The sequence below is a fragment of the Macrobrachium nipponense genome, chromosome 44, assembly GCF_015104395.2.
Source record: "Macrobrachium nipponense isolate FS-2020 chromosome 44, ASM1510439v2, whole genome shotgun sequence".
NCBI lineage: Eukaryota > Metazoa > Arthropoda > Malacostraca > Decapoda > Palaemonidae > Macrobrachium > Macrobrachium nipponense.
In genome coordinates, this window is record NC_087221.1 from 26,071,517 (window position 1) to 26,085,486 (window position 13,970).

Sequence of the window (13,970 nt, forward strand, 5' to 3'; positions counted from 1 at the left end):
CAAACGCTCAGTGATTAATTTAACACCGGTCTTATATTCTAATAAATTTACACAAGGGCCCGAGTGAAATGAACTTAATATCTATAGTACCGGCGGGATTGAGACCGAGCGGAAACCGGCAGAGGGCACGAGGGGAACGTGCGTCTTTCCCTTCTCTTGACCGACGCTTAACTGCCTGACCCTCAAGGAGACGGCTTGGTTTCCTCTCTCCTCAATACCCCCCAGAAACCCCCGATATATTGCTTCTAGGCCATGATTGGGTCTGGCACCTGTCCTTAGGTCTATTGACCAATGGGTGCCAATATAGGTGACGCCAAAGAACCAACGAACTTTTGGGGGGGATGTTTGGGGGGAGGTGACGCTTTCTTCATCTGAGAGAGAATGACCGTTAACGACCTCATGGCGTCTTGTAAGATGTTCCGATATTCTAGGGAAGTTGTATAAGCCCTCTAGAATGGCTTATCACTCCCTCCCCAAACTCCTTTGCGTCCTCGCAAAGCTATAGTCTCTGCCTTGTCCCATCTCGAGTCTCTTTTCTCAAGGTACTGATTTATCTAAATTCAAATTAACTATCTAAAGGGGGCCATTGACGTGTGTACAAACCAAAGGTTACAAGTAAATTGAAACACGTCTTACAACGTCATAAGATCTTTTAAAAAAAAATTAACTAATAACAATCACTCTTGCCTGGAACAGATCAAAACCAAAAAAAAGAAATCATTCAATAAGTTCAGGTTCATAATCAAAACAAAATGGTGAAAACAAAAAGACAGAAAATTTTACACATTCAGCCACTGCCCTTGGCAATCACGACACATGGCATCCATTTTTAATGACATTGTATCACGTTAATCTATTAAATTTCTTCAAAATAACAAAAACATAATTTAAACATACACAGAACAAAAAATAATGCAATGGAATTTTACGAAAATAAAAAAAAATCTTCCTGGAACATCAATGTGCATTTACTACTGTCACATAAAAAAAAATAAAAAAATAACTAAAGAACCATAGAAATAAATTTGGAAATCCAGGCACAACCAAACAAAAATTTCATCATCTGTGAAAATAAAAAAAAACTTTACAAGCATTAGTGTAATTTATGAAAGATAAAATAGGATGGAATCGGTGTTGCGACAAATTTAACACAAATAAAAAACAACAAATCAAAATAATAAAATAACGTACATAAGCAACACAACCACATCAAAACAAAATTACACATAAGAATATGATCCACAGGTAATAACATTTGTTCTGAAAATAATTTGGACAAGTTATATCAAACAACATAAATTCGTTACACATTACAATCTGATCGAGATATCAAGAAATAAGATTTAAAAAAAAAATAACACTGGTATGATTCTGGATCCTAGGCAAAGACGTGGGTTGGCATTTACAAACTCTGTTCACTGACCCCTTTCATTTACTTTGAAATAGCATTTACTTATGACATAGGCTCGGGAGCTCGGTCTTGCTCTCGGCCGGGCGCCCACTTGCGCCCTGGTGTTTTTCTCTGGCTCGGCTCCCAGGTACCCGGCCAACTTCGGGTACAGGATACTGGTTGGTTGGTGTGGTACACCAAACGTCTTGACGTATACTGTGTGCGACAGGTGTTTCTCGCTTTGTGCTTCTAGTACATTTAAGTGGAATAAGCCAGTATTTCGATTAATTTCTTTCACATGATATGATCTCCAACAGGCAGGTTTTATCCACCATCCTATCCATGGGTGGGAGCGTATATACGCATCCACGAACACAATAATACTTGTATTACCCTGGCGCCGCAGGGAGTGGTCTCACCACATTTAATGCTCACGATAGAATTTAACAAGTACCACTTCGAGTGCCCTAATAAGGGACTTTTCTATGCCTGTATGCCTGCCGTAAGGATTTACATAAATAAAATGGATGGCTCTTTAAATAAAAAAAAATACTTAACAGGTTGCTTTTCCATCGTATTAAACACACGATAGTTACTTACAAATCTAGTTATGTCTCAAATCATGCCTACATGTCTAGCATAAGTGCCAACATGATCTATGTGTATATCTGTCTCTACTAAGGCTCGAGGAAGAACGACTTGGGCTCGGATATCAGTGGCCCTTTTTTCCCTATTTACTTAACATGACGTCTTTCACAATGAAAAACACGTTTTTGTTTATAAATGCACAAAATTCGGGAACTCGTTACTCTCACCTTCCACACAAGCCTTAATCTGACTAATCCAAGCTTTAGACACCTGACTTTCAACCAATTCTCGCACACTCCAACTACAAAAATCAACCACACTTTCATTCTCCGGGCATTTATTCTGGAATCCCCCGGACGGAGTTCCACCTGCATTTAACCAGCTACCGCCTCGGGCACTCCCATTCATCTGAGAGTGCTTGCGAATTTCCCGCTTTCTGCGCGTCGCGCTTACGTTTGATTGACTGTCTTTGTTCGGTACCGTCGCGACGTTGCCGGCACTATGCCTGCAGTGCCTGTGCCACCAACGTCACGAGGTTTCTTTTGTCGCTCCTCCCCGCGCCCTGTAGCACGAGTTGTTACTCTTATGATTTTCCTGGAGAGAGCATCCGCCATCCTATTACCTTACCTGGGACACATTCAATCTTTATGATGTCAAACTCTAAAATTCGCTCGATCTAACGAGTTTGGCGATTTGTAATCTCGCTCTTATTCAACAGATATGTTAATGGTTGATGATCTGTGAAAATCTTTATTTTGTGTCCCAGCAAAAAATAACGGTGTCTCTCCAGCAACCATAAGACCGCCAAAGCCTCTCGATCGAAGGTACTATAATTTTTCTCTGCCCCTTTTAATGCGCGTGATGCAAAACAAACTGGTCTTTCATTACCTTCATCGTCAATCTGGGAGATTACTCCTATCGCAATATCACTTGCGAATGTGGTCACTGAAAAAGGACGATCGAACCTCGGATAATCCAAGAGTTCGTCGCTCATTAGGGCATCTTTTCATTTCTGAAAAGCTTCCTCCTCCTTCTCACCCCATTGGAAATCAGGTTGCTTCCTTAATGCATCTAACGGTCTTGCTATCTGTCCCAAAATTTCTAATGAACTTCCGACAGTAACCCGCGAGTCGAGGAAGCTGGCTACCTCTTTCGCATGTTTTGGTCGTGGGAATTCTTTAATTGCTACAACTTTATCGGCACAAGGCTTAAGGCCTTCAGATGTTACTAGGTGACCCAAAAATTCTACTTCGGCCTGGAAAAACTTACATTTTTCTAAATTTATTTTCATACCATGACGCCTTAATGCTTCCAAAACTTGTATCAGGTTGCCTTTATGCTCCTCTACAGTAGCACCAACTACAATGATATCATCTAAATATACAAAAACTCACAATGCTAATTATAGAGGCTAAAACGCGTATCATTACTCGTGAAAATGAGCTGTAAGATATTCAACCTGAAGGGAAGGAAATTATATTCATATAGCCGATTGCTATAAAGGCCGTTTTCTCTTTACTTTCATCATCAGGGCAAGCCTTGAGATCCAATGTGGCGAAAAACTTACTCTCCTTTACTTTAAGTAAAAGCACTTCGATCGAGGGCAATGGATAGGCATTATCCTTGGTAATGGCATTAGCTCCGGTATTATTACTTAACTAAAATTACCATTATTCCATTTCATTTTACTTATTTATTTATTTATTTTTTTTTTTATTTATTCATTTATTTACTTTCCCATTTTTTTTTTTTTTTTTTATTATTTTTCTTTCTCTCTTTACCTAACCCGGGGCATTGACCAGTGATCTTAAATGGACTCGTATCATTAGTACTTGAAAAGAATAACAATCTGGTTTAACTACGAGAATCTCAAAGAGGTCAACACCCAGGTAACTACTACTAATAACAATAAATTTAACATTAAACACTATTGGTGGTGTTCTCTGACAACCACTTTGGCTATTGAGGAGAGGCTCTAGGGGGGGGGCGGGTTTGGTCTCCTACCCTCAAGGTGTAGGACTTGAAAACCGACAATAAAAATGAACAAAATAAAAGAAAATCCATCTACAGTTTCCGCAAAACATTAAGCAAGCAATATCAGTGAATTGGTTAATGTTCATTGACTCTAATAAGAACAATTCGTAATTAAATTACTCAAACTGCAATCACAGATAAATCACAAAAGGGTTCAGTTACCACAAATCTGATTAAAAAAAAAAAGAAATCGACATATCACTAGTTGATTGTTTACGTTATTCCTGATAAAACAAAATTTCTCAGACAAATTACTTGAATAACTTAAAAATTCGAATCAAAAGGACATATTCTAATAACACAGAACAGACAATAAACTAATCACAAAGCCTTTTGATAATATACTTAAAAAAAAGTTTAAACTACAGTGAATAAAACAAAACCAAAGAAACTTGTTTCATTGCGGGTTGCCCACATTTTCATACCCATACTGTTTAAATTCTTCACAAAGACCCCCACTGACAATTATTCACGCTGGTCAGTAATTACTCTCCTCGTGTCCCTTGTGCCAAGGAAGGATCCCAGCTGACCCTCCTTCCTCTCTCCACGTCGCCGTCCCCTTCCTCTTGAGGGGAGGGGAGGAGTGTCTTGCTACACTCCCTTGCTGTCGTCAGCCGCCATCCGACGGCTGTCAGCTTTTCTTACTTCTAACAGCTTGGTCTATACCAGACGAAGCTTACAGCTCACACTCCCCATCCATCCTGAAGGTGAATACCGTCTCCTCAACGTCTAGAGGGGCTAGGGGAAGGAGGAAAGTGCCCATCTCCTTCCGACCCATTCCCGCTCTTGAGGGGGGTGTGCTGTCCTGTAGGGGGAGTCCCCTACTCCGACAGTCTCACTCTGCTACTCTTAGGGGGGGAGAACTGGTATCCCTCCCGCTGCCCAACAGGGTTGTTTCCCCTGTTCTCTTGGGCGCACACAGCTGACTCCAGGCACTCTTCTTTCCCTTTGGCGGGAAAGACTTTTGGCGGGCGCTCATTGCTGTCCGCCATCTTTGCTCCGTTCTTTGTCATCGCCGATGGTCTGCGAAGGCACTGCTGATCACTGTGCTGACGATCACCTCCTTCCACTTGCTATCGTAACCAGCGTCTGCTGTTTTTTATTTGGGAGTGCAAATCTTCACTCCAATCATACGACACTCGTCCTTTCTGTCTTTCCCTCGCTTATACACTGCATACAGTTTTTCTAGTCTGTTGACCGTTTTATGCACAGCTCGTGTGTGCGTGTATTTGCCCGTTTCACGATTTCTCGCGCTCGGTATTGCAATATCGCACGCCGACTTTCTTCGCTATCTACCGCTCGTTACTTTGACATTTAGTTACGTGAAGGCAAGCTCGAATTTGCTTAACGTATCACTTCAACGTCGGCCCTTTTGTGTTGTTGTTTCATGTGACCGCTCCGTCGTGTATTTTCCGATCATAAAGACACTGAACAATTTGTCACCGAATCCGCGCCTCGAAAGACCCACAGATCGCTATATTTACTGTTAATTAGCGCTTCGCAGCGAACCCCACACACCTGACACCAAAATTATGACCCCGACCTGGGTCGCGTGGGTTTCTTAAGTTACTGTGGGTCATGCAGAAATCAAACGCTCAGTGATTAATTTAACACCGGTCTTATATTCTAATAAATTTACACAAGGGCCCGAGTGAAATGAACTTAATATCTATAGTACCGGCGGGATTGAGACCGAGCGGAAACCGGCAGAGGGCACGAGGGGAACGTGCGTCTTTCCCTTCTCTTGACCGACGCTTAACTGCCTGACCCTCAAGGAGACGGCTTGGTTTCCTCTCTCCTCAATACCCCCCAGAAACCCCCGATATATTGCTTCTAGGCCATGATTGGGTCTGGCACCTGTCCTTAGGTCTATTGACCAATGGGTGCCAATATAGGTGACGCCAAAGAACCAACGAACTTTTGGGGGGGATGTTTGGGGGGAGGTGACGCTTTCTTCATCTGAGAGAGAATGACCGTTAACGACCTCATGGCGTCTTGTAAGATGTTCCGATATTCTAGGGAAGTTGTTTATAAGCCCTCTAGAATGGCTTATATATATATATATACATATATATATATATATATATATATATATATATATAGATATAGATGCATATATATGTATGTATATGTATATATATATATATATATATATATATATATATATATAGATATATATATATATATATAATATAGATATATGCATATATATATATATGATATATATATATATATATATATAATATATATATATATATATAGATATATATATATATATATATATAGTGGTACCTCGAGATACGAAATTAATCCGTTCCGAGGCAGCCTTCGTATCATGAGTTTTTCGTATCTTGAACCGCATTTTACATGTAAAATGCCTAATCCGTTCCAAGCCCTACAAAAACAGCCCAGTAAATAATATTTCCAGGCCTACAACACATGTTCTAGGGTTACGACGTCGATCCGACGGAAGAAATATGACTCCAAAAAGGCAAAATACTATACATACTTGAGTAATATTCAACTGCATGTAATGTTCAACCCCATTTTTACTGCATATATTAGGACTTTAGCATATGTCCCTTAGCAATAAGCCTAGCCTAGGTTAGCGGTTGCTACTGTAGCCTAGTCTATGATTCTGACATCTAAACCTAAGAAGCTAAGAGCTTAGAATATGCCAATAAAATGTATAAATAATCAGTATGTACTCATTTTAAATAATTATTAATTAATCATTAACTATAATACACAAACAAAACAAAAAAAACCTTCCGATCATTTGTTTACAATCAGCTCTTACGAGTACCGAAAGAACGCCAAGCAATCACTTTTCCTAGGGCACAGTAAGCCATAAATTTTCATTAGTATCTCTCTTCAACTAATGAAACTACCAAACAGTATAATAACCATTCATTTCTATTCTTTATTCTATCTTTACCTAATGGAGATACCGAGATACTGACAGCTATAATGAAACATATACGTAACGTAATATTAAAAAAGAAGAAGAATTCTAAAAAATATGTATTTGTTGGCTTCGATGATAGCAGTCTGATTTATTTTATATTTTATGATATGTAATTCACAATTTTTTTTATTAAATGTATTGCATGTACTCATTTCAAATAATTATTAAGTAACCATTAACTGCAATAAACAAACAAACAAAAAAGCTTCCAAACTTCTGTTTACATCCAGCACTTACGAGTATCGAACGATCGCGAAGCAATCACTTTTCCTTGTACACAGTAAGCCATAAATTTTAATTATCTATCTTCAACTACTGAAACTACCAAACAGTATAATAACCATTCATTTCTAGTCTTTATTCTATCTTTACCTACTGTTTTTATTTTTATTAAATGTATTGCATGAATAGGTTTTTCAATTTACAGCATCCTTTTACCAATAGAATGCATAAAGCACAAGGGGTAGATGCTGACCAATAGGAGAGCAGGATCTTAAGGTGTGACTAGCATCAGGAACCAATGGGAGAGCGGGAGGATGGTGGCGAGATTACTCAGTTGGCGGCATGCGAGTTTTAAAATTGTTCTCGGTAGTCCGGGCGAATCTCGGGACTTTACAGCAACAACCTTTCGTAACTTGGGCAATTTTCGTATGTAGAGCTGTAAAATATTTCGTATTTGCTTTCGTATCTCGAGTTTTTCGTAAGTTGAGCCTTTCGTATGTCGAGATACCACTGTATATATGTATATATATATATATATATATATATATATATATATATATATATATATGCATGCATTATTACAATGTATATATATACCTATATATAGATATATACTATATCTATATATATATATGTATATATACTATATATATATATATATATATATATCAGATATATATATATATATATATATATATATATTATATTTATATACTATATATATCTATATATATATATATATATAGATATATATATATATATATAGTACATATAGTACTTTCATATGAAAGTACTATGTATATATATATATATATATTATTTATATATAATTATATATATATAGTATTAAATAAATACTATATATATATAGTATATTATATATATATATATATATTAGATATATTATATATATATATACATAATAATATTACATAATAATATATATATTATATATTAATATATAAGATATATATTTATATACATATAATATATATATATATATATATATATATATATATGATATATATATATATATATATATATACATATAGTGACTTTCATGTGAATATACTCGTGTACGCATTATTACAGAGTTAAAACCTCAAAGATACTTCCTGGAATATTAATATAAAAGTGTACAAACCGAAACCAAACTAATTCCAACGATTTCATATGTATATATAATATATATTGTAGTATATAATATATGTATATATATATATATATATATATATATATATATATATATTTATATATATATATATATATATATATATATAATATATATATAGTATATATATATATATACATAGTACTTTCATATGAATATACAACGTGTACGCATTATTACAGAGTTAAAACCTCAAAGATACTTCCTGGAATATTAATATAAAAGTGTACAAACCGAAACCAAACTAATTCCAACGATTTATAACAAAAGCCATATTATTTTGAACGAAATATCCACATTTCTGATCGTACTTCCTACATATGAATAAAAAATTCGGTTCTGAGAAAATAACTGAAGTGATTTTTTTTTCTCCTGTATGGAGACGAATCTTTACAAGATTTTCTTTGTAATCTTTGTTCTATCAAAATTATTTTAACTTTGCGATATGAGCCGTTTGGAGAAGTTTGGCGTTATTAATAATTCGATGAGAGAGAGAGAGAGAGAGAGAGAGAGAGAGAGAGAGAGAGAGAGAGAGAGAGAGAGAGAGAGAGAACAGGAAATAGTAGTGGTACACAAACATATATATAAGCGCCTCAGTGGAGTGGTTGGTGTGGTGTTTGCTTCCCACCTCGGTGATCGTGGGTTCGATTCTCATCCATTCCATTTATATATATATATATATATATATATATATATATATATATAGATATATATATAAATGCACACATAATATATAATATACAATACACACGCACGCATTACGTATATATAACCATGGATGTTTTTATCACAAGAAATAACAATAACACTTCTGTATTATGAACACTACTGAGAAAAACGTAGCTATATGACACTACTGCCTTAGAAATCAGGTTTAATAAGACGCTGCATTTAAAAAAATAATGTTCCATAACTCAAATAACTAAGTAGCAACAGATACCTAATTATACAATTCTGTCCGTTTATAAACGATTTATTTTTTCAGCATTACTGTTATGTAGAGTTGCATTGAAAGCAACCTGCTTATCTGCAACGCAGAGAAAAAAGCAACTTGATTTAATAGTTGCTGATGAAGGAACATTGAAATCTACCTTGTTAAGTGTGAAGGACTTTCGAAGGAGCACTTCCGGTTTATCTTTGGAAATACCTGGTTGTAATTGACGAACTTCTGCCTTTGAAAGGCAGTCAATTCAACTACGAAAAACTTTGGAGAACAACGCGAGGTCAACTTCCGACAGTTAATTAATAATATAACTGCTAAGCCTCAATATCAAACGGATTTCGCATTATAATTTTTCGTTATATTTACGGTATCATTAAAGAGTGGGCGGTGTTCCAGGAAAAAGGTGAAATTTCCAAACAAACTTAATGGAAGTATGTCACTGAAACGTAATCTTTATGATCACATTCCAGGTTTTCTGGAAAACATGCGCTCTCCGTAATGAAGAATAATTATCAAGGAAAATATAAGAAACAAAAGCCACATACATTTTAGAAGGTCCGTGACGTCATTCATTCACACCGGGTAACCAATCAAGAAGAGCTACGTTTCGTATCCGTGACTGGCTGATTGTTGTGACGTTACGATTTGGCTGGTTGTCGTGACATCGTGACGTCACGGTCGATGTGCGATTTCTGCGAGAATTTATTCTTGAGAAATGATTATTCTGAATTTCTTGGTTACGAAATCTGCTCAACTTAATCTCGGTCTCTGCGAAAGAAAATAACGTATGTTAGTTGATTCAGAATTGTGCTGTAGTAGATATGACATTTAAAAAGATCTCAGTAATTATGACGACAATTTTTAGTAGAGACAAATGAAGAGCAAATAAAGAGAGTATGTTCATAAGGCCTTATTACATGAAAAGAGTCAAATATGAGTGTGATTTTGCTCAAGGTAGTCGTTGCTACGTCAAATTTTAACAAAGGAATTAGTCATTGGAGTAAAAACTTTTACTGAAGGAATTTTACAAAATGCTGTCCCAATAAAGTTGTACAAAATGTTGTTCCGCTTTTTGGCCTTGCGTATGTAGATGGTGCTTCCCTGCTGTTGATTCAATTGTTTCAATATATATATATATATATATATATATATATATATATATATATATATATATATATATATATATATATATATATATATATATATATATATATATATATATATATATATATATATATATATATACCTCGTAATATAACCACCAACGCACTGACGTCAGATGAAGGCTAAATATCTGGAACTTGCTAGATCTCCATGAAGAACATTAATATAAAAAATGGATTTGTCCTCTACGTAATAGTCTAAATTACCCTCACGTTAATATAGACTTGGTAAACGCGTAAGCGAGCATTATATATGGCATGTTCAACGCATTACAGACACAACGCACGTAAACGCACAGTTATCTCTCTCTCTCTCTCTCTCTCTCTCTCTCTCTCTCTCTCAAACACACGCAAGTTTTTTTTTTTTTTTTTCTTGGTAATCGCAAAAACCTGAAATAGTTGATTTAAATGGAAGTATTTTCTTATCACACATTAAATATGATTTCAACTGGTTTGATTTTTATATACCTTGCTCGATTATATCTTCATCTTAATATCGTATCATTTTCATTAATGTTGAACTAAACTTCAATTTCCTCTTGAATTTCAACGTGTGGTTAGTCAGTGGAAGCCTGCTAGGATTTTTAAGTAATAATAATAATATTGAAAATAACAATAATAATTGGTTTGTTGTGCCATTCCTACGTGCTGTTTGTCATTCTCCTGTCTCTGTATATTTCTGGGTGTACGTCTACTATTATCAGTTCTTCTTCCCGCGCACTCATTAGCCACTCGTCTTCGTTGGTTTTCAGATATTGCCTTAGTGCTCTGTTCTCGATGTTGACGCAGTCCTCTTTGCTTAGTAGCCCTCTACCTCCGTCCTTTCGTGTTATGTATAGTTTGTCTGTATTTGGTCTTGCGTGTAGTGCTTTATGTATTGTCATGTGTGCTTCCTAGTTTTCTGGTCTATGCTCCGGAGTTCAGCTTTCGTCAACTCCGCTACTCCAGCGGTGTATCTGATAACTGGTACTGTCCATGTGTTTATGGCTTCCATCATATTTCCAGCGATGAGTTTTGACTTGAGTATCGCCTTAAGTCTGCATATATTCTATCCTGATCGTGTCCTTCATCGGACAAAACGTAAGACAGACTAAAAACTGGCCATCGATGCAACATAGCAATGGCTACAGATGGGAGAACTCATGAAGGAAACAGAAGGAATGATAACAGCGGCACAAGATTAGGCCCTAAGAACTAGATATGTCCAAAGAACAATAGATGGTAATAACATTTCACCCATATGGAGGAATTGCAATATGAAAAATGAGACCATACACCACATAGCAAGCGAATGCCCAGCACTTGCACAGAACCAGTACAAAATGAGGCATGATTCAGTAGCATAAGCCCTCCACTGGAACCTGTGCAAGAGACAACAGCTAACTTGCAGTAATAAGTGGTACGAACGATCAGACAAAGATCCTCGGGGCTATGGTATCTGAACAGATGGGGTGATACGTGTCAATAGACCAGAAGTGACGTTGATTCACAAAACCAAAAAGAAAGTATCACTCACTGATGCCGCAATACCATGGGATACCAGAGTAGATAAGAAAAAAAAAATTATAAGTACCAAGACCTGATAATAGAAGAAGGGTATGGTTTACGCCAGTGGAAGTTGTACCCATAATTATAGGAACAGTAGGCACGATCTCAAGATCCCTGAAAAGGAATCTAGAAAAACTAGATGCCTAAGTATTTCCAAGACTCATGAAGAAGAGCGTACTACTAGAAACAGCACAGAGTGAGAAAAGTGGAAGACTCCTAAGGAGGCAGGATGCAACCCAGTACCCCAAACTATAAAAACCATCCAGTCGAATTGGGTGACTGTGATAGCCACCCTCTCCTCATCCCCCCCAAAAAATATTCATGTAATAATAATAATAATGTAACACTCTTTTTAACATTATCTGTTAAAACGAATTGGAGCATCAGTAGAAATGACTTTATACGAGTTCTTTTTCAAATAGAATTGAAAAGTGCTTCTATAAAATCATTCTACTGATGCTGCCATTCTTTATATAATAATAATAATAATAATAATAATAATAATAATAATAATAATAATAATAATAAATAATAATAATAATAATAACAACAACAACAACAACAACAACAACAACAATAATAATAATAATAATAATAATAATAATAATAATAATAATAATAATAATAATAATAATAATAATAATTGCTTTTAGTTTGCATCTACAAAGGATTAGACCGAATAATCTGAAGCCCATGAACACTGACTTCGGTATAAAAAATACAACGGGTCACAATATGACCGAAGAAGCTAAAACAAAATTTTAAATGAATAATTTTAAACAGAAAATCTTTTGCAGTCACAAATTCATTGAGTTTTCGTATTTAAGGAACTCGATATGTAAATGATTTCACTTCACAAAAATCCTCTCTCTCCCTCTCCCTCCCTCTGAAGGCGGTTTCATTAGACAAACCTAAATTATTAATAAGATTCTCAAAATCATTTCCAAGATAGCTCATGTGCTATGATGCAGCGTAATACATCTGCAACAAACTCTTCTTCTTCTTTTTCGTTATCCGCATGTCTTACTCCCTCGGGCATTCCTGCAACCTTGGGGGGAAATGGAAGTGGAGTCAACCTTCCAGACTCATAAATGGAAGCATAACGTAATGAGGAAAGGTCGGATTACGGGTCAAAGTAGGTCGGAGTATCAAATATAGAGATGCTTTTTCAAGAAGGTCTCACATCTTTCGTCGGGTGTGCTATTCTGGAAATAGGCTCACCCGTCTATCGTTTTAATCACCGATTTATCGAATTTTACTTTCCTTTTAATTTTACTTGACATGAAAGTTCTGGAGTTTCCCTTTAATATTTAAATAGAATATTTGCGAAGTTCCAGATTGTGTTTTGCACCAACACGCTCGCAGGTTTCTAGATTTGAAGATGTTTGTGTGAATAGTGAGGATTTATTTCACAACGGTCAATTATTTGTTAAAACACTGTATAAAAACAAATTCCCAAAAAGGACGATTAAAAAACTAATAAATTTGAATATAAAAAAAACTCGTCCCGTCAGTATATAGTATAATTTCAAAGTTAAATTAGTTCCGTCTGATTAATCATTCCAACATACAACAAACTTAATCGTCGTTTTCTCTTGCATGAAGGGTATAATATGCAATATTGAATGAAAATTATTACTTAGGGTGTATCATTACCTTTACTATCATGACCAATAATAAAACTATATAACATGAAAGTACAGTTTGAATCTTGAAGCCGATAAAATATGGAGTGGATATGAAAGTGTAGTAGTGGTAGTTAAAAATAGTTAAATATGTAAATATTCCTAACAAATTTTTAATTGTATTAAATATAATTGTACATATGTTGTATACTATAGATAAGCATTTATTTATATAATATTTCATTACTGCAGGTGCTGCTAACAATTTAGGGACTGCTACCTGCATTCACCTTATGAGAGATATGAGTGGATAATGAC